Source organism: Rhineura floridana, chromosome 5, assembly GCF_030035675.1.
Source record: "Rhineura floridana isolate rRhiFlo1 chromosome 5, rRhiFlo1.hap2, whole genome shotgun sequence".
NCBI classification, from domain to species: domain Eukaryota; kingdom Metazoa; phylum Chordata; class Lepidosauria; order Squamata; family Rhineuridae; genus Rhineura; species Rhineura floridana.
In genome coordinates this window covers 49,634,205-49,656,467 of record NC_084484.1, presented here as the reverse complement: position 1 = coordinate 49,656,467, position 22,263 = coordinate 49,634,205, and the positions used below count along the sequence as shown (strand labels likewise).

Here is a 22,263-nt window from a genome sequence, read left to right as displayed (position 1 = left end):
AGGCGAATTCCGCCTTATACATCACCTGTCCTACCCTTGGGGTGAGTCTGTTAATGACTTTATTCCACAGGACCTGTGTGCCGTCTGCTACACATCCTTTGACAGTGCAGTACAGATGGTCAGGGATTGTGGGATTGGTGCCCTTATGGGAAACTGCAATGTCAAATCTGCTTTCCGTCTCCTCCCTGTCCACCCACAGAATTTTGAATTGATGGGCTTCACCTTTACAGGTGAATATTATCTTGATCGGGCGATGCCCATGGGCTGCTAGATCTCATGTTCAGTTTTTGAGTGTTTCAGTTCCTTCTTGGAGTGGGTAGTTAAGAGATGGGCAGGTTTGCAGTGAGTCATACACTATCTGGATGAGTTCCTGTTTGCTGGCCCAGTGGATTCTGGTGTATGGTGGATTATGGACCACTTCACCGCTTTGTCAGAGGAACTCGGTGTTCCCCTTGCAGCCGAGAAAACCGAGGGCCCATTCACCACCCTCATCTTCCTGGGCATCGAGATTGATGTCATGGCCCAGTGTTGCAGGCTTCTTCAAGACAAACTGGCAGATCTTCAAGAAAAAATATCGGGTGTGGTTATATCTAAAAAGGGTACCTTTTGTACACTTCAGGAATTGGCTGGCCATATGAACTTTGAGTGCAGGGTTAAAGCACCCAGGCGCACATTTCTGGGGTGCATATATGATGCCATGTCCGGTTTGTCATAGCCTCAACGTCACATATGGGTTTTTGCCACTCTTAGGGCCAACCTAACAGTCTGGTCTACCTTTTTGTGGGACTTTAATGGAGTCTCCCTCTGGAGAAGGAACTGCATTTTAGAGGCTGAACTGTAGGTGCACTGTGATGCCTCAGGCTCTTTTGGTTTTGGGGTTATTTTCAATGGCTCATGGTGCCACGGCGGCTGGCCACAGGGCTGGGCTCAGGCTGGGTTAACCCGAGATCTGACCTTCCTGGATTTCCCCCCCATTGTTGTGGCAGTTCACCTCTGGCCAGACAGGTTGCGTGATTCCACAATCCACTTTTGGTGTGACACCCTGTCTACAGTACACGTCATCAATACCCTGTCTTCAAGAAACCCCAATGTTATGCACCTCGTGCGTATATTGTGGTGCAGTGGCTCTGCTATAATATTCTGTTCCTGGCTCTCCACATTCCGGGTATTGATAACAGTATTGCTGATGCTCAATCATGGAATCAGATGGAGAGGAGGTGGTGGTGGCAGGGTCTAAAATAGACTATTCCCTTCAGGCTCTCTTGGTTTCTGACCTCAGCTGGGGGGTGGAACAGGCCCACCTGTAACTGTAATGGTCCAAGACAGACCAATATCATAAGGGACGCTTGATTGTACTATCCTCCTCCCAATGGGAAGAACTCTGCCCAGTAACAGCCCTATGGTGCTTCGTGGCAGTTGGGGACTGCAGACCAGGTACCTGTTTACACACAGGGATGGCCAGCTCCTCACCAAACATCAGTTTTGGGTGGTGGCCAAGGCTGCGCTCCACAACTTGGGTGTGGACCCCCACAAATTTGGGACACCTGGATAGGTGCCACTTCTACAGCCACCTGCCTGGGCTTCTCGAAAGAGAGGCTGCATGCAGTTGGCAGATGGCATTCTGATGCTTACAAAGCCTATATTAGACCACTTACAGGGATCCAGAAAGCCAACTATTGAATTGTTACCGTTCTTGTTCTAAGTTGCTGTTGTTTGTTTTGACAGGCCGCTGAAAGGGAGCGGAGTGGAGCGGGCGCACATCCTCCTTTGTGGCCTTAGTATGGTATTCTGGGCAGGCCGAGGGCGGCGAAGTCTCATTTCAGTACACAGCTGGGCTTAGTCAATGGGCCTCAGTACAGTGGCTTGGCTCCCCGCAAAAATAGTTAATAGGCAAATCCAGAAGGCTCTGTGGGACTCTGGTGGTTTTGTTATTCATCACCTGGAGAGAAGACACAATAGGTTGGAGCTATTTCAGCCAGACTGGTGTTCACCTGACCGATGTAGGTAATGACATCCTGTTAGCAGACCTGCAGAGGGGCTTGCATGCGATTCTTCTCAGCTGTGGGGTAAAGGGAGACTAAGCTGAGGCTTGTCCCCCTTTTGTGGCATGGAAGTGCGGAAAAAAGTTAAAAGGGGAAGGGCAGCTAGGTGATACCTTTAGGCACCTTTGGGGGTGATCGGCGGTTCTGGAGGCCTGCAGCTCAGGGCTACAAGGCCTGGGGGCAGAATATGGGCCTCCTTTGGGGCCAACGTGCCTCATCCGTTCAGAGTTTCAGGGCACCGAGGGGCGGTGATGCAGGTTGGTCTCCCTACACACCTTCAGGGTGTGGCCAGAGCAGGGGTTTGGCAGATTGCGAGGCTCTTGTTCTGACAGGGGTTGGTTGCCTATAGCTGCAAGCAGGCTTTGCCTGGGTCACTAGGGTGCTTCCACACTTAAGTTCCCCTCTACAGGTTCATTACTCTAATTGAATTCGGTTTAATAAAGTGGCCAATTATTTTAACCCAACAGCTGTTGTCCGTGTCTTATTTCGGCCCTAGGCCGCAAATGTGAGAAAGGCCGTCTTCTGCACTGCTGCAGATCAAGCCTTTGATAGGGTGCAGACAAAGGCTTTGCCTGATAATCTGAGTAGGTTTATCATGGAGGAGGATATCCTTTAGGTATCCAGGACATAAACCTCATAAGGCTTTAAAGGTGATAATCAGCACTTTGAATTGGGCTTGAAAACGCATCAGAAGCCATACCATTTTTAACTGTATTTCATAAAACAATAACAAGCAACAAAAATATCTAATCCTATAAAACTGATGTTGTGTTTGAATAATGTATCACTTATAACAAAGCCTTAGCTTTCTGCAAAACAAGTATTTAGGTACCATGGTGATTGGCATGAGGTGAATGCTGAGAAAGCAAGTATTTCTCTACTCTTGCTTCATATACTTTTTCCAAGGCCACTGTGGCGTTATGCTGTTCCCTGTAAAGCATATACCTAATTCCTCATTCAGAACGAATGGATAGGATTTATGAGGGACATGTAAAGATAGTTCAGTCTTTGACATAACTTCCTCAATGAAAGTAAGAAGTCCAACAAAGAGTATACCTGCCCTTCCCTCCCTAACAGTATGATCACTAGTGTTCAGTGGAGTGGGAAAGCTGCAGTTATTCATAAATTCTGAAAACTGTGGCCTTAAGCTCCCCTCCCCAGAATGTGCTACATTTAAGAATACTGAATTTTGGTCCTCAAAGCTAAGGAAGATAGTTATTGGTAGACTTTATAGTGCAGAAAGACTTTCCTAGCATTGCAGAAATTCATCATTGGATCTCATCATTTCAAAGAGTATACATGTTTGTTTAAAATGTACAAAAGAATAAAGGAAGGGGCACGCCAAAGTCCAAAAAAAGGGGGGGGAGAGAAAAAGAAAAGAAAACAAAGGTCAGAATACTTTTGTAAAGGGACAAGTTTTAAATAACACACAAGAATTTCAAGGAGAACTGAGGGGTTAATATTGGTTAGCAGAAATGTGAATATTCATGTTTCACAAAGTCAATATAATGGAATTAATCTACCTGAGGGGTGCTAGTCTGTTGCAGTAAAAACAACAGTCTTGTACACCTTAAAAAGAACAGTATATTTATTTTGGCATGAGCTTTCACAGACCTGAGTCCACTTTGTCAGATACATGAAGTGTTATCCTCAGTTGGCAGATCTATCTATCTGTCTGTCTGTCTATCAGATGTGGACAAGACAGGAGAAAATGTAAACAGTTTGCCAAAAGGCCATGAAATGCAAGAATTAGCATTTCCCCCTCTTTGTTCTTATACAGATTAGATAGATGTGGTAACTTTGAGGGAATCAGCAAAATGTCCTGGGAAACTGAAACAATCTTCTCTTACTGGTTTCTGAAAGGTGTAATTTTTAAAATGTCAGATTAATGCCTCTTTTGTGTAACTAGCTTGTTTGTACTTTGCATAAGTACATAGTTGGCAGCAATACAGCAGCCATTTTATATTATGCCACACCCCCACATGGAAGCCATTTTGTGACTGGTGCCCTCAGTTCTTTTTTAAAATTCCAAATGTGCCCACTGGTGGAAAAAGTTTGGCGACCCCAAATATAATGTTGGAATATGGGCCTCTGATGATAATAATGTCCAATAATAATGCTGTCTATATATGGGCTCTTATATATGGGCTCTTGAAGCTGGCCATTCTAGATTAGGTGGCTATCTGTCAGTGAAATCACGCCTATTGCCTAAAGCCTGTGAGAGTGAGATATTACTGTCCAGCATGGGCTATAAACAATTAATGAAAAGTTGGAGTGGTTTTAAATTAGTGGTGATCTATCTTTTTTTTTTAAGTCATGCCTTATATTGGGCTATTCCTAAGTACCAGTCTGGTCTTGTTGATCTATTTTGTTACTCAAATGATTAGGTATTGTAATTTTAACAATGCATGATATAAACCATTTTGCCATAAGACCCTGTCCAAGAAACACGTTCACTTCTAATACAGTATAGTAATTGGCTCTGATTTTGGATCGTAAGGTGTTCTGTGGATGGAAGCTGGACAAATGAAAATATGTATAGCATTCACTGAGTTTCTAATACAAGGTGGTGCTTATATGTCCACCGCATAGGTGCAGCGTGATGGCAAGAAAGTGAATTGATGTATGAAGTGGTTTAAGGTCAGGTTGATAATGAGGTGGAAGTCCTGGTAAACATTTTCAAAGCTGTGCTTCCTGTGGATCTTGTTAATCAGAAGTCATTGATGTATCTCAGATAGAAGAAAGGCCTTTGAGGAAAGGAACTGGGGAAGTATTACCTTGGATAGGTTGGCATACTGTAGAGCAGCCTTTCCCAACCAGTGTGCCTCCAGATGTTGTTGGACCACAACTCCCATCAGCCTCAGCCAGCATTGCCAATGGTCAGGAAAGATGGGAATTGTGGTCCAACAACATCTGGAGGCACACTGGCTGGGAAAGGCTGTTGTAGAGCCATATCAGTGTCATTGACCTGGAGACACACTCTTGTCTCCAAATTTGAAATAATGGTGGATGAGAACAAACTGGTAAAGCTTGATGGCTAGGTGTGATTTGGTATAATAAGGGAGAGCATTCTTGATGGCATGTAGTCCTTATTTAAGAGGGATGTTGCTGCAGAAAGCCTTCATTGCAGTGCTGGGGAACCTCAGGTTTGGGGGGCAAATGAGGCTCTCTAAGTCTCTCTGTCTGTCTCTCAAGACTCCCCAGGCCATACCTCCTCCCTTGCTATGCTTCTTCTCCCCAAGCCACACTCTTCACTGGTTTGCACCCTCCATGAGTGTTTTTGCCCAGCTGGAATGTGTCCTTGAACTCTGATTAATGCCTCTTGCTTGCCTGTATGGAGGATAGGGTCCACTATATTTGGAAAAGATAAATTAAACATCTCCTTTAAAAATATAAACAGAATCACTTCAAATAGAGAGCCTCTATTTTAGGACTGGGGAACACATACACAAACACACAATAACAAAGTCCAGAGCTACAACAGATGAATCACAACTGGGATGCAGTGGCTCGACTGCTCACTAGAGCAGAATATCACCATCATGTTATGCCACTGCTGAAAGAATTGAACTGGTCGCCAATTAGCTACTGGGCTAAGTTGGTACTTGTGTACCCCCATAGAGCTTGGGACCAGGGTACCTAAAAGATCACTGTGCTCTGGACAGGGCCTCCTACAGATACCATCTCATCAAGAGGTCCATTCCATATGATGTAGGAATCAGGCTTTTAATGTGGCATCGCATCTTTTGGAACTCTCTGCTGTTATGTATTAGATAGGTTCTGTATCTATTGTCCTTTCATCATCTATTGAAGGCCTTTTTCAAACAAGTCTTTTAAGAGGATATTTTTATCCCAGTGTATATCTCTATTGTATATGAAATTATTATTGTTGATGTTTTTATTGTTAAATTGGTTAGGGATGTTTTATGGGAAGAAATTCATAAATGAAATAAGTAGATAAAGATGCATTTCTCAGATTCCCTTTTAACCAAGATTTAAGACAGAATGAAATTAGTTAGCTTCAACAGTAGTTAAGTAGTTGGTACCAATATAATGTTTAACTGCAGTCAATATGGCTAAGTGACTGAGACTGCAGTTCTATACTTGCTTACCTGGGAGTAAGCCTCATTGGACTCAATGGGACTTTGTTCTGAATAGACATGTATGGAATTGCACTGTGAGAACAAACACAACTTCTTGAGGTACACTGCAGTTCAGTTTCAGATGTTAGCCTTATGTATACAAACAGCACCAGGACTGCAAACATCATTTCCTGCCTGAGATGGACCAGTGGTTCCATTGCTGCTTCTCCACTTCTGTCCTCATACACTGCAGTATTATTGGCAGGCTCTCCACCTTCCCCTCCTCTCTATCTACTTCTGAACCACTGATGCTTTTCTAGGGTGGCTAGAAATTCTCTTTTAGGTTTTTTGTTATGTGCCTTCAAGTCGATTACAACTTATGGCAACCCTACAAATCAGTGACCTCCAAGAGCATCTGTCATGAACCACCCTGTTCAGATCTTGTAAGTTCTGTGGCTTCCTTTATGGAATGAATCCATCTCTTCTTTGGCCTTCTTTTTCTACTCCGTTTTAGTTTTAGTTTTAACTAAATTGGAAAGAAAAAGACCGTCTAGTCGCTGTAGCAAAGTGGTGGTAGCACAGGCACACTCCTAGGCCACTTTGCCCAGAATGCCTCACTTGGAAGAAGAAAACCCTTCCTCAGAGCAAAGTGCTTTGGAGAGTTCCACAATAACAGAGCAGGTGGCAGAAGCTGGGTGGATAGGTTGACTGGCAAGGCAAATCAGCAGGGCCTGGGAGCGCCGATTTGCTGCCCTCGCACCTTCAGAGGCAGTTGTCTCAGTTTGCCTAATATAAGTGCCAGTCTTGAACAGCATTCATAAAAAAAGGATCACATTTAGGGAAATTTGTTTGCAAGTCTTAAATGAGACGATTTTCACCAACTTACAATAAAGCAATTAAATGAGAAAGCTACAATACTTTTGTCAGAGTTATTGTATTTCCAGATGCATGCAGAAATCTTTTATGGAATTAATTGTTTTCAATTCTTGTAAATCTTTACATCAATTTCCTTTTCATTATTAATCAAAATATTATTGAAAGTTCTCTACCATCTAGTTCATTTGCATGATGAAGATGCAAGCTGAATAATAACAAGAAATTGAACTAATGAACTCCTAACATTTTTATCTCCCAAATTGTGAGAATGTAATACTGCATTGACAAATAAAAGTATCTATTTAACTCTCCTAATGCACCAGGATGCAGCACAGATAATTTGATCACAGTTCCCCAGGGTTTGTTTGTGCTTACAACATATCTTTTTTGTTACTATGAATTCAACCCCGGTCTGCCTATCCAAAACAATGGTTGTGTCTACGTGTCATGCTAAACCACGGTTTAAGTGTAATGTGTAGAAGCCACAGTGATCCCTGGGCTCATGCACTTCCCCTTCCCCTCTCCTCTGCCACGTGGCTCAAAGGAGGAGTCTGGAAGCTTTCGTTTCGACTTTTAGATAAGTATGGTTTGCTGTGTTATCCAAACCTGGAATTGTGATTAATATAACCAAGGTTAGTTTCAGTAAGCCAGCTTTGTTACCCATGGTTTGGAATTGTCTTATTTGAAATTAACTACGGTTAATGTTAAACGCAATTCTTCACTCCATATGACAAAGCAAATCTTAGTTAACAAAAAGCAAAAGCTTCCAATCTCCTCTGTCATGAGATCATAGCCTCAGCCCAATTGTGCCCCTGCAGCTGGGCCAGTTGAAGAGCCTGAGGAAGAAACTCTTAAGAGAAAAGAGGGAATCCTCTTCATAATAGATTCTAATGAAAAAGAATAAATATTTAGTATACTGCATAGTTGAAATAGCATGCTCATCAAGAGTCCTCTTTTATGTCTCCCACCCCAACTTACACAGATGCAGATATACATACATTTCTGTGGAATGTTAATTGTTGTTTGTAGTCAAGTTTAGACTCAGTTTTGACTTGTAGTACATAGTTTGCAGAAAAATGGTTATTGACATCTTAATAATGGTGTTACATTTCTATTAATACTAAAGAAAAGCCTTTAGAATACTTTTCCTTTAAAAAGATATATAAACTACTAATGACTTTAATGAGAGCCAGTGTGGTGTAGTGGTTAAGGTGTTGGACTATGATCTGGGAGACCAGGGTTTGAATCCCCACACAGCCATGAAGCTCACTGGGTGATCTTGGGCCAGTCACTGCCTCTCAGCCTCAGAGGAGGGCAATGGTAAACCCTCTCTGAATACCGTTTACCATGAAAATCCTATTCATAAGGTCGCCATAAGTCATAATCGACATGAAGGCAGTCCATCATCATCAGTGACTTTAATAGTGAAGCATATTGTCTGTACCTGGATCATTTAATTATGTTGAAGCATATTTTGTCATTAACACAATGAAGTTAGCTTAGTAATAGGAACACTAACATATACCCGAGGGTTCTCAGGCAGCCTCCTGTCCATGCAGTGACCATATGCAGACCTGCTTAGCTTCAGTAAGGTTGGTACATGATGTGTTTTCAGATTATGTCCCGGGACTTCTATATAGACACAAATCATGAGCAATCCTGTGATCTGAAAGTGAAGTTTGGGGAAAAGGGCACATGACATGGACACTAAGGCCTACAATCCAATACTACTTCTGAGTAGACATGTATTGGATTGCAGCCTAAGGCAGCAAAGGCTGAGGTGGCTACATCAATGCTGTGCCTAAAATTGACTGCTAGTGCCAAAGTAATAGCACAAGTTACAACATTGTTGTAAAGACATGTAAAGCTGACATGTATTTTAATTTGTAATTTTAGTTTATAATGTATATTTTAACTGTTGTGTTTATTATATTTTTTTTTTCCAATAATTTTTATTCAGATTTTCATAAAGCATACAAGACAAAATCATAAAACATTCAAAGACAAAAAACAAAATCAAAAATAGTTAAACAAAAAGAAAAAAAGAAAAAAAAAACAAAAATAAAAAATAAAGAGTAAAATATTGACTTCCCATTTGTCAAAGATCAAATCAGTTATAAGTCTATAATATATAACAATCCTGTCTCTTAAGTCATATTATAAAATCACTTTCCTCCAGTAGTTATCTTACTTAATCATCAAATCTCATAAACATTACTTTATTCTTTCCACAAAAAGTCAAAGAGAGGTTTCAATTCTTTAAGAAATATATCTATCAATTTTTTTTTCCAGATAAGCATATCGATTAATCCATCTCATTACTAATTATGATAATCTTATTGTCATAACCATAGTCAAAATAAACATTTCAATTAATCCATCACATCAGAATCTGTTAGGTTCAGTAATTTCAGTAGCCATTGTTCTATTATCCCTATTAGTTCCATTTTCCATCTTCCATCTTCAGTAGTCTTGTTAAGTCCAGTAATTTCAGTATCCAATCTTCCATTATCAGTATTCCATAATAATCTTGCTGTCAAAGCCATAGTCATATAGTAAGAGTCTGATGGAAATTACCTCTATCCCAAATATTTTCTTGCCATCCATTCTGAATAGGTTGCTGAAATACTGCTGTAAAATCATATCTCTGTTCTTTTTTTCAAAATACACTGGGTCATCTCTTGAAAGTTTTTCCATTGTCACATGGCTGCAGTTAATTCCATAGATTTTCTCTATATTGGGCTCCATCCCATCATTCCAGTCCAGAAGATTATCCATGCCATTGATAACTTTATCTCTAGAATCTTCATTAATTTCTTCAGAGATAACATTGAATTCCAAACAATAGATTTTATTTCTAAAGTCCATAGACTCCAAATCTTGTTCCTGTTCCACGTTTGTTCCAATCTCCGGGATCTCCTCTCTCACAGGGACCCCTGTTCCAGTCTCCAGGGTCTCCTCTCTCACAGGGACCCCTGTTCCAGTCTCCAGGGTCTCCTCTCTCACAAGGACCCCTATGTCTTTAATCTCCTGTGTCTCCAAACAATAGATTTTGTTTCTAAAGTCCATAGACTCCAAATCTTTTTCCTGTTCCACGTTTGTTCCAATCTCCGGGGTCTCCTCTCTCACAGGGACCCCTTCCAGGGTCACCTCTCTCACAGGGACCCCTATATCTTTAATCTCCTGCTTCATTTTACTCAATTCAATTTTCAGCTCCTTACAACCCTGTCGCAGGTTTTGTTTCGTTATCTCAATCTCATCCATTATTTTCTGAAACATAGTTATTTCCAGCTTCTCAGCCACTTTCTTAATTGCCATTTTAAAAGAAAAATATAGGAAAACCACTTCTTATTTCAGCAACAATTGGGTTAATACTCCAAACTTGGTGACATCACAGTATAAACAGAGCAGACAGCCTTATCTCTCCATGCTTAAGTAAACAAAATGCAGTTCCCAGGATCGAAACAATTAATGGCGGTCGTCAGAAAACAGATTCGTCAAAATAAAATAGACCAAAAAGAGAGTAGTCTCAGACAATATAATATTCTTCAAAATAAAAATCTGGAATAGAAATCCCTCTTCTGTGTATATCTTTAGAATGCAAATCCAGGACAGCTTTTTGCAACAAAAACAGAGATAAGCTATTAATTAGTGAGTAGCAGAGAGAAGTTATGGCTCCCCAGTGAGATGTCAAAAACCGATCAATCTGGCAAATCTCTTTTAAACAGCAACAATTTAAGTCAAGTAAAAGAAAAATATAGAAAGAAGGGTGCTTGCCTGTTAATGCGTTCTCTCTTAGAAGATAAGATGAACGTTCGCTTTTCCAGATAGAGCTTGTTGTTAAAAATCCGTCCCACCTTCGTCGGCTGGACCTCGTCCCATAAATTAATGAGATCTGGTCGTCCCAACAAAAATAGGCTTTGAGGTTAATCTCTTCGTTTCTCCCTACCCGGGAGAAGTTTAATCAGTCAAAAAAAGAAAAAATCTGACTGATATATCTGAATAAGCTTCTTTTGAGGCAGGAGCCCGTCTCAAAAGCAGGCACAGGCTAAGTCACCCTTCCCGGAAGTCCTATTATATTTTGTTTTTTAAAAAAACTTGCTTTAATCTTGACCTTTATTGACTATTTTAATGTGTATTTTATATTTTGTGTTAATCGTCTAAAGGTTTTCATTACAATTTAGCAATGTAGAAATTCTGTTAAATATAAAATAAAATAAAAATTGTGCAGCTACTCCAAGATGCTTTTAATCCTAATCAATAGGATTGAGTACAAGTCTGTACAATAGGCGGAGAGCTTCAACCTTCACTGCACATCTTCTAACAATATAGGTGGATAGAAACCAGAAATTTATATCAGGCATATGGGTACATGCAGATTGAGATAAGGCAGTGGTTAATCCTGCAGCTTTCAATTCAGAAATGTGGTGATCCACATATAAAATAGGCCTCCCCTGCCCCAATATATGGATTGCAACTTCTGCTTCATTATGAGTTGCTTTTAGACTTTTAGCAGTTAAAATAGCGAGGCTGGTGCAGACTAGAGAGAGGGCATTCTCGATTGTGGCACCCACCCTCTGGAATTCCCTTCCTTTCGACCTTTGCCATGCCCCCTCCCTGATAGGTTTCCGCCGAGCCTTGAAGACCTGGCTGTTCAGGCAGGCCTATGGGATCCCTGGGGTGGGTTAGCTTTTAATACTGTTATTAATCAGAAGTGTAGTGTTTAGTCTAATTATTGATTGTGGCTCTCATTGTTTTATATTGTATTTTATTGTATTGATGTACGTCGCCTAGAGTGGCTGTTAATTCGGCCAGATAGGCGACTCATAAATAAAATTTTATTATTATTATTATTATAATCAGATTGTATGTATGTATGCATGTATCTGTGGATTTATTTATGGAAAAGAGAAGACTGCGGGAAGATATGATAGCACTCTTCAAGTACATGAACGGTTGTCACATAGAGGGGGCCGGGATTCTTCTCGATTGTCCCAGAGTGCAGGACATGGAATAATGGGCTCAAGTTGCAGGAAGCCAGATTTTGACTGGACATCAGGAAAAACTTCCTAACTGTTAGAGCCATATGACAATGGAATCAATTACCTAGAGAGGTAGTGGGCTCTCTGACACTGGAGGCATTCAAGAGGCAGCTGGACAGCCATCTGTCAGGAATGCTTTGATTTGGATTCCTGCATTGCTCAGGGGGTTGGACTTGATGGCCTTATAGGCCCCTTCCAACTCTACTATTCTATGATTCTATGATTTATTATGAAGAATGTTAACTTATACCTTCTGTAGGCTCCTGAACCAAGATGCACATGTTAAGTGTGAAAACTATTAATTAAATAGATGATTTAAATATTTTCTTGATTATACTAATCTACGTTTAGACGAAACATACAGATGTACACACAAAAATTAGCTTTTAGTGTTTGCCATTTGATAGGCAAAGCTCTAAAAAATCCTGGAGAATATAAACATAAGTGATTCATAAAGTCTTCTAAAGGTTAAGGAAAATTGATACAGAAATAAAACCACAGAAGAAACTATTCAAGACTAAATGTCAAAGACAATGATGAGATTCAGGGGAGAAAGTTAATAAGAAGGTATGATGGATCAAAGGGCAGAGAGAGAAATTTACTCATGCAAATGTACAAGAGAGAAATTTACTCATGAGTTTTACTCATGCAATAGTTAACTGAATTGCAGTCTTAAGATTGGTGGACACTCTTATTAACTTTTTAAAGATGTAAATATTGTTCTATATGTGGTAATATGGAAACTAAAGATTAAAAATAAAGACAAATTGTTACTGATAGCATATACCTTTTTGCTTAGACATGTATATTCTTTAGCAAAAGTATGATCCATCTGTGGAGAAAAGCCCTCCTTGGACTATCTGGCTGACACCACAATGATCATGCTGCTACACGATCTGTGTTTGGGAAAAGTAATTTGTGTGTGAGAGAGGAAAATTCATAATTTTTCTTTCTTCCCAGCTGTCTAACAGTTCCTGTCAAAAGGTGTGTGTTGAGAAGCAGGACATAACTTGAGTCAGGACATTTAGCTCATTCACAATTCAAAAAGTGATTAGTAGTCTAAAAGTGGCTAGTAGTGGCTGCTAGGACTGCAGTTCTTAACGTAAGAGGAAGCAGCCTTCCCAAGGGAGCACATGCAGTTGGTTGGGGAGGAATATGTTTGTCCTGGTTATTATCAGGAACCTCCCAAGGAAGGTTAGCCACTTCCTTGGGAGCTTGAGTCCCACAAGGAAGCAAGCTACTGTCCAACTTGAGTCCACTCCAAGCAGAGCAGGCAAGAGCAGAACTTTGGACAGCTCCAAGGGGGGGGTGGCTGCTGGCTATAGACTCCTCCTTCTGAGATAGCTTGTAGAACACGTTGTCTCTGCAGAGAGTTAGAGCCAACTGTAGCCTTTTTCAGACTGACATGATGATAACAACAATAATACTGTAATAAATTGGACCTATTAGTCATTTGTTACCTAAAAGGTATCCAAGTGACTTACGTTGAAAAACAAAAACATAAATATGTTATATCATAGAGGAAGGAAAAAGATAATTAAATAATTAAATAATAATTAAATAGGAAAGGTAGTGCTGGCATGTTTGCTCCTACTGAGTGCCACACAGACATCCATGTTTGACTGAAAGTGCTGTGAATTAGTGATTAAGCCATTTTATTTTATTTTATTTATTAAGGCACTTTGCTTCTGTGGGCCTCTTCTTAAAGAGAAAGATGTGGCATCTGGCTGTTCTGATAGGCTCCCCTCCCCCCCTTTGGCCTGCCTACTCTTCCACCGAGAGTTATTCAGCATTCTTTTCTTTCTCTCAACTTCTTCCTGTTGTCCTTGTGCTGAGCTTCTGCCAGGAAATTGGTCACATCCCTTTTCATGCTCATCCCTCAGGCCTAGCCTTGCTTCTAACCACTACTTTTACTCTTCAGTCTGATCAAGTATCACCAATGATTTCCCCCCTCTAGATTAGTATTCACAATAGCTAGGCTACCATTACTGTGGGAAGAGGGCAGCTTTGATCAAGTTCACTACCATTTATTTCCTTTTAAAGCAATGAAAATACACATGATGTATTTTAGATATACATCTAAATGTTCAGTACATGTATATCTAAAACTGTAACGTGCGAATACAAAAAGCCAATGGTTCCCAAGCTTCCCCCCCCCCTCACAGACCCCTTGAAAATTGCTGAGGGTCTTGGTGAATCACTTAACAATTTTTATGCCTGTTGCAGCAATTATATTGTGCAGTTTTAGATCCCAACTACTTTTTCACATACTTACATTTGTATCATCAATCATCTATACAGCCTATTCTAGACAACGACACCCTTCTCACAGAGCTTGGGTGGTAGGTCTGTGCTTGTTTATAAACAAGTCCAACCTAAAATGAGCTACTCACCAGCAACAAAAGGCTATGTAACAGAGATATCAACACAGAGATCAGCCCGGATGTGAAGTCTGTCCCCATGTTTACTCTGGCAATGCTGTTAAAAGATATAATAATGTTATCCACAACACCAGGGGTTATGCATCTGCTTATCTTCCAATGTGACATAACACAAATCTGATAGTCAGTATTCAAAAGCCAGTCAGGGAATATTTTGTAAGTGACTGTAGAGTGGCCGTCCTGGAACAAAGGAAAGGACTGGTACAACATTATATTGACTTACTGTTGGATGTGTAGATGGATTGGTGCCCAATGGAATGCCCAGGGTAGGATAGTGACAGGCTAGATCCCATTTAAAGCAATCAGCCAGACAGACAAGCAAAAGGTTTTAAGAGTCACTTTACTGACAAGAAAAGTTTCAGAACACCAAGTCAAGCTCTCTCTGCTAACAAACTATTTCCCCCACACACGACTGGCTAACCCGCCCAGTCTTATAGATAAGGCCAACTGGTTGTCTTGGAAACGCGTCCTTGAGACCTGCACGGACTCCAGCTGCTTGGCCTTGTTGCTCTGCTATGAAAAATACAGTCAGGAACCCTTTACTTGCCAACATCCCCCACCTATTTTTTCATAGCCTACTTCCTTAGCATTTCAACATTACTTGTATACATTACATTACATTTCACAGTATGTTTCTATGTTACATGTCATATTTACATCAGCATCACTTTTATTTAGCATAACATTTTAATCTTCATGAAACCCATCATCCCATCTTTTCCATTCACCAATGTTTAGACCTTTTATGGTGTTTATACGAAATCTTTCTGGTGGAATTCCTTTGGCAGTTCTCTCTGACCTACGTACTTTTACTTTTTCCTGTGTTTCCTCTGATTCTTGTGTTTCCTCTATTTCTCTACCAGAGCTATCACTTGTGGAGTCAGTTTCACTACTGCTGTCTTTTTCTTCTTGTTTTATTGGTACTGTGTCAGCCTGTTCTTGTGCATTGTTAACATCAGTGTGTCCCAAATCCACGTATGTTTTCTCTTCCCAATCCTGCTCTATTGCTTGCACACTTCTGCTTAATACTACAGACCTTTGTTTTGGCATCCAAACCCTGTAGTATGTGTTTTCAAATCCCAGCATGAACCCTTTGTTTGCTCTCTTTTGCAGCTTCCCTGGCCTTTTACTTTTAGGAACGTGTACCCAGCATTCTGCACCAAATCGAATTAAATGTTGTAACCTGGGTTTTCTTTCATATAATTTCTCGTAAGGAGAGATTCCAATAGCCTTATGGAATAATCTGTTCTGAATGTATGCTGCATAAAGAACACACTCTCCCCCAGAGCTTGGAAAAGTTACTTTTTTGAACTACAACTCCCATCAGCCCCAGTCAGCCCCAGTCAGGCGCTGGCTGAGCCTGATGGGAGTTGTAGTTCAAAAAAGTAACTTTTCCAAGCTCTGCTCTCCCCAAAAACCATTATTCAAAGATGAGTCACACAGCATTGCTCTCATCGAGTCCTGCAGCAACCTATTCCAGTGTTCGGCTAACCCGTTCTGGTACGGAGTAAATGGGGCTGTTAACTCCTGTTTAATCCCCTTTTTATCTAAGTATTCAGTTAATGAGTGTCCAATGAATTCTCCCCCTTGATCTGATCTCATTCGTTGTATAGTTACGCCATGCTGCACTTCAATCTTTGTGATAAACCGTTTCAGTTTCTCTGCAGCTTCGCTTTTGGCTTTCAGTAAATAAACAGTGCAGTACCTCGAAAAATCATCCACTATAGTCAAGAAATATTTTGCACCTCCCTGCGTGGGTTGAAATGGCCCCACTAAATCCACATGTATCAACTGATAAGGTGCATTCGTACTAGGCTTAGCTTCAGTGTTCTTTGCTGCTACAACTGCCTTAGTTTGCTGACATACATTGCAGTCTACATATTTATCACACTTTCTTAATGTAACATCATTACTGTTTTCAGTTGCTTTCACCACATTTTCATATCCTGTATGCCCCAATTTTCTGTGCCATAAATGTACACAATTATTATGAGGTTTCTCATTGGCACACATGAGCACATGATTGTTTTGTTTTATGTGTAAGTAGAACAAAGAATTTTGTATCAGCCCTTTTATGATTACTTTGTTTCCCTTCATGACATTACATGAGCCTCTTTTAAACAATACATCAAAGCCCATTTCACAGAGTTTCGTCACTGACATTATGTTACTCTCAATGTCTGGAACAAACAGCACGTCTGTCATAATAGTATTAAAAACCGCCAGTTTCACAGTCCCTTTGCCCTTAATATTTTTCTTAGTTCCATCAGCCAATATCACCTGATCTGCTACATCGCAAAATGTGTGAAACATTGATTTATCTTTGATTATACTATGTGTAGCACCACTGTCCAAAGCCCATAAATATCACATTTATTCCCCTGCTCATTAACATTACTTTGTTTGTTTTGTCTAGCACAGATCACCTGTACAAATGGTTTTCTTCCTCTTTCTCTTCTTCTTGCTTTACAGTTCCTCTGTAGATGCTGTCTGGAACCACAAAAATAACATGCCTTTTGTCCATACAGTCTTTCTTCTGTTGCTCTGTTGTTCAGCTTTCCCATTTGTTTAGACTCAGTCTTTTCTTGCTTTGCCATTTCCTGCCTTCTCTGATATTCCTGCAAAAGTTTGCCCTCGATATAATCCATGTTCAGGTTTGCATCTTGCATTGCTTCCATTGAACTCACAACTGCATTCCAACTTGAATCCAGAGAAGATAACACAATGTATACTTTTTGTATTTGAGAATGTTCCACTTCACGTTCTTCTAGTTCAGCAAATAGTCTATTCATCTCCAATAAATGCTCTGCCATAGTTGTATCTTCAGTTAAGCGCATTTGATACAATCTTCTTGCTAGATATATTTTACTACTAGCAGTCTTTTTCACATGAATATTCTTTAAAGTTTCCCAAGCTAACTTAGCTGTTGCTGCGTCACGCACGTGCAGTAATTGCGAATCATCTATTGCAAGAATTATTAACGCCTTCGCCCTTTCATCCAGCCTTCTCCAATCTGCTGGAAGTGGCACCACGGCGGGTGGGTCCTCTGCGATGACTTGCCAAACTCCTTCTTTCACTAGAAACGCCTGCATTCTCTGCTTCCAACTAGCATAATTTTTCTGAGTCAGCCTTTCTAGGGGCAGCCCAGCCGATAGCGACACAGACATTCTCTTTCACTTTCACGCTTCACCGCCTTTGTAATCAGAGCTTCTCACCTTCGTCCTCCTGTCAGTTTTTCCCACGGCTCTCTCACAGCTTTCAGCTCAGCTTTCAGTTTCGCCGTCTATTGCTCTTTGTACGCCACCATCCAGGACAGAACCATCCTAGGACAGAACCATCCAGGACATAACCATCCTCTGCTACCACTTGTTGGATGTGTAGATGGATTGGTGCCCAGTGTAATGCCCAGGATAGGATAGTGACAGGCTAGATCCCATTTAAAGCAATCAGCCAGACAGACAAGCAAAAGGTTTTAAGAGTCACTTTACTGACAAGAAAAGTTTCAGAACACCAAGTCAAGCTCTCTCTGCTAACAAACTATTTCCCCCACACACGACTGGCTAACCCGCCCAGTCTTATAGAGCAGGCCAGCTGGTTGTCTTGGAAACGCGTCCTTGAGACCTGCATGGACTCCAGCTGCTTGGCCTTGTTGCTCTGCTATGAAAAATACAGTCAGGAACCCTTTACTTGCCAACACTTACCACTGCCAGGGTGGCTATGTTATCAACAATTTATGATTAGGTACTTATCACTGTTGGTACTTTTCTGCATTTTGTTTCCGTCTGACCTAACTGGTTACAATTACAATTATCCCCTTCCTCAAAAAACATGTGTATACAGTGCCTTGCAAAAGTAATCAAACCCCTGACCAATGCTGTCATATCACCGAATTACAAGTGGTACATTGTAATTTCGTTCTGTATGACATTTTATTTTCAAACACTGAAACTCAAGATCAATTATTGTAAGGTGACATTAGTTTTATGTTGGGAAATGTTTGTAACATAAAAAAACTGAAACATGTTGCTTGCATAAGTATTCGACCCTCCCAAAATTAATATTTGGTAAAGATACGTTTGACTGCAATAATAGCTTTAAGTCTTTTGGGTAGGTATGTACCAGCTTTGCACACAGTGTCAGAGGGATTTTGGCCCATTCTTCGTGACAGATTCACTACAGGTCATTCAGGTTGGTTGGACGCTTGTGGACTGGAATTTTCAAAGAGCGCCACAGATTCCGAATGGCATTCAGATCAGGACTTTGACTGGGCCACTGTAGGGCATTCACCTTTCTGTTCTGGAGCCTCTCCAATGTTGCTTGGGACCATTGTCCTGCTGAAAAGTGACTTTCCTTCCAAGCTTCAGTTTTTTAGTGGACTGAAACAGGTTCTTTTGCAGTATTTCCCTGTATTTTGCTGCAGCCATTCTTCCTTTGATTTTAACAAGTTGCCCAGTCCCTGCTGATGAGAAACATCCCCACAGCATGAGGCTGCCACCACCATACTTCACTGTAGGGATGGTGTGTCTTGAGGCATGGGCAGTGTTAGGTTTGCACCACACATAGCACTTTATCTATCTTCGTCTCAGCTGACCACAAAACTTTTTCCCACATCACAAGTGAGCACTCTAATGGTTTCTGGCAAAGTTCATATGTGCTTTCAGATGGTACTTTTTGAGCAACAGCTTCTTTTTTGCCACCCTCCCATACAGGCCAGTGTTATGCAGAGCTCTTGATATGGTTGACTGATGCACCATTACTCCACTCCCAGCCACGGAACTCTGTAGCTCCTTCAAAGTGATTGTTGGCCTCTCTGTGGCTTCTCTCACAAGTCTCCTTCTTGTTCGAGTGCTGAGTTTTGAGGGATGACCTTTTCTTGCCAGTGCCTGGATGATGTGATACAGGTTCCACCTCCTGATTATTGATCCAACTGTGTTCACTGGGATATCCAAACACTTGGATATTACTTTGTACCCTTTTCCTAATCTATGCATTTGTATTACATTATATCTCATTTCTGTACAATACTCTTTGGTCTTCATTTTCTTTCAGATCCACAGCTTGACCAATGATCCTTCAACAGTGGGGTTTTTATCCTGACAATGTGACAGCAGTTTTAATGGTTCACAGGTGGAGGCCAATGGTAAGGTAAATGTGTCCTTGATAGGGCAATTTCTTTCATCTGTGTAAACTGGGAACTTCCACAGCACAGGGGTTGAATACTTATGCAAGCAACATGTTTCAGTTTTTTAGGTTTCTTACAAACATTTCCCAACATAAAACCAATGTCACCTTACAATAACTGATTTTGAGTTTCAATGTTTCAAAATAAATACCATACAGAATGAAATTACAATGTACCATTTGTAATTCAGTAATATGAGAGCATTGGTCAGGCGTCTGATTACTTTTGCAAGGCACTGTATATACACCTATAACACAAGATATGGAGTGGATGATAGTCCATGAAAGCTAAGTACTACAATACATTACTTCTGTTGAGGTGGGGATTTAAGCAGGAAGCCCTTCAGTCAGGATAGTCCCCCTGTAGCAAAACTCTTCACCACTCCTGTATATAACCTTTGGCCAGTTTTCAAACTATGGGTACAGAATTGGGGCTGGTGCAATTACAGTGTTGAGAGGGAAGCTGCTGCTATCATTCCTAAAATGCAATTATCTGTATACATCCTAAAAAGAGTCAGCGCTAACATCCTCTTTTTAAAAAAGAAAAGAAGCTTGCATGAATGCAAGTGATTTGTCAGGTGCCATATCCTCTCAAAATATTTATACAGATTTAACTCTTGAGCACTTTTCAAATACTTTTGTCTCCTACAAGTACCTTTATGTTGTATGCAATATTTATTAGACAACTAGGCATAAATAAACCAAAGCAGTACTTTAGAACTTTTATTTTCATTCTGGCTGAAGATTTGTAAATAATTCAGACCTTTCTGGTTCATTAATCTCTTCTATGCAACTCAAGGAGGAGTATTTTTTTAAAAGAACAAACACTTTTTTGTTAAACAGAACAAGTGAGAGATCCAACTAGTGTTTAACTGCACATCTTAAAACATTGCTCCTATTTAAACACATGCAATCAAAAAGTAAATTAGTAGGAATTTGTTTGAATTGCCTCAGGTTCCAGTGCCTCACTGCAGAAAGCTTAGTTGTTTATATTGTAGCACAGCATTCATTCAAGGTGCATCTTCAATGCAGTTCATCCTGCTCTTTGGTGGATTTCAAAATATATTATTGTTGGGGATAAATGCACACCACGTTGAATAACTTTGTATCAACTACATGCATTGGTATTTAGTCAGAAATATGGAACAGCTAATCTTGTAGTCTGGTTAAATTGCAATTAAACAGACTGCAATATGTAAGACTGGGGAAAAATAGTTTACTTTTGTTTCTCATTTTTAGATTATACTTCAGAAGAATTGTGCTGATCTTGATAAGGCCTTCAGCCTATTTTTCAGCAATGTTATCTGAAAAAGTTGAGTATCTTTGCTATAATATCAAGTTCACTTCTCCTTATATTTGTCTCTTTCTGTATTTGTTTTCCCAGTCTTAAAATGTGATGGGCTGGCAAAACTATCGTTGGTATGGAACATGCCAACTATAATGAAGTTACTGTAATGATAAGACTATGCATCATTGTCCTGCATACATTTCTTATTTATTGATAGTACAATGGCATCAAAGGAAGACTGGTAGATAAATTGTACCCCCCCCAGGGAGGAAGTACTTTTAGTTTCTGTAAAGTATAATTCATCATTACAGTACTAAAGAAATATTTAAATATGATTATTGCTAATTGAGTGGCTCTGTTATTTGCTGAATATTTCACTGGCAGTAAAATGCTCAGCTGACATTTTTGGATAGTCAAAGTCTGAATAGCCATACACAGTATTCATAATAACATTTGTCATAAAAATGTCTCTTAAAATTTATTGTGCTGGATTCTGTTTTTGATTCACAATTTAAGAAGTTCGGTTGCTTTGATGCTTCATTAATAGTGTACATTACTGTTGTTCCCATTTTGTTCATATGCTGCTGGGATGGTGTGACATAGAATCCCCCTTCCCTGTCCCCCTCAGATAATATCACTCCACACAAATGCCTGATTGCACAGAGACTCAGTAAGAGGCTCTGCATGATTGGCTATTCATGTGGACTACCAAGTTAACAACATTATCTGTGTGGTGATAGGGAGGGATACCTAGGTCACTTCTCCCTTACAGCAAACTCTGTGCCATCCCAGGTACATATGAGCCTAACCATACTGATTTCCCCAAAGCTTTCCAGGCCTTCTGACTTCAAGACCATCCACATATCCACTGGGCTGCACTGGCGCTCCGTAATAATTCTCTCAGTATTCTCATTCAAAAAATATTGGGAGTAATTTGTGAAAGGCCTATGCACTATATCCATATCCTGTGCCAAGGCATTGTCCTTGTGGTGACTCACCCATATATTGATTGTTCCTGAGGAAGTGAGATTCCCCCCCCCCCTTGGGAGAAAAGACTTGAAAGACTGGATATACTCTGTGGATTTTACACTGCATACTTCGATTCAGAAGTGGCTAAGTAGTATTATAGTCAGTTGCTTCAATTGCTGCTGGCTGATTTTTGGTATGCTGATTTTGTTTTTGGATACATTGACATTCTTTAGCAATCCTTCAAATGGGAAGCCGAAGGTAATGCTTTTAAAGTAGTTCTTTAAAGGCACTGAACTCTTTTGGCTTAGTCCTTTAGGAAATCTAAAAGGGGAACTCTGTTCC

General features: G+C 40.4%; 1 long non-coding RNA gene across 1 annotated transcript in view; it reads right to left on the bottom strand.

The window, feature by feature from the left end:
- Nucleotides 1-1,629: 1,629 nt before the first annotated feature.
- The window catches only part of LOC133384850 (uncharacterized), a 39,773-nt gene continuing 19,139 nt past the window's right edge, over nucleotides 1,630-22,263 (bottom strand). Inside the window, exons 3-4 of the long non-coding RNA XR_009762721.1 lie at nucleotides 14,436-14,520; nucleotides 1,630-1,939 (exon numbers count right to left, since the gene is read on the bottom strand). This is a non-coding gene — a long non-coding RNA (uncharacterized LOC133384850). The remainder of the gene's footprint in view (nucleotides 1,940-14,435; nucleotides 14,521-22,263) is intronic.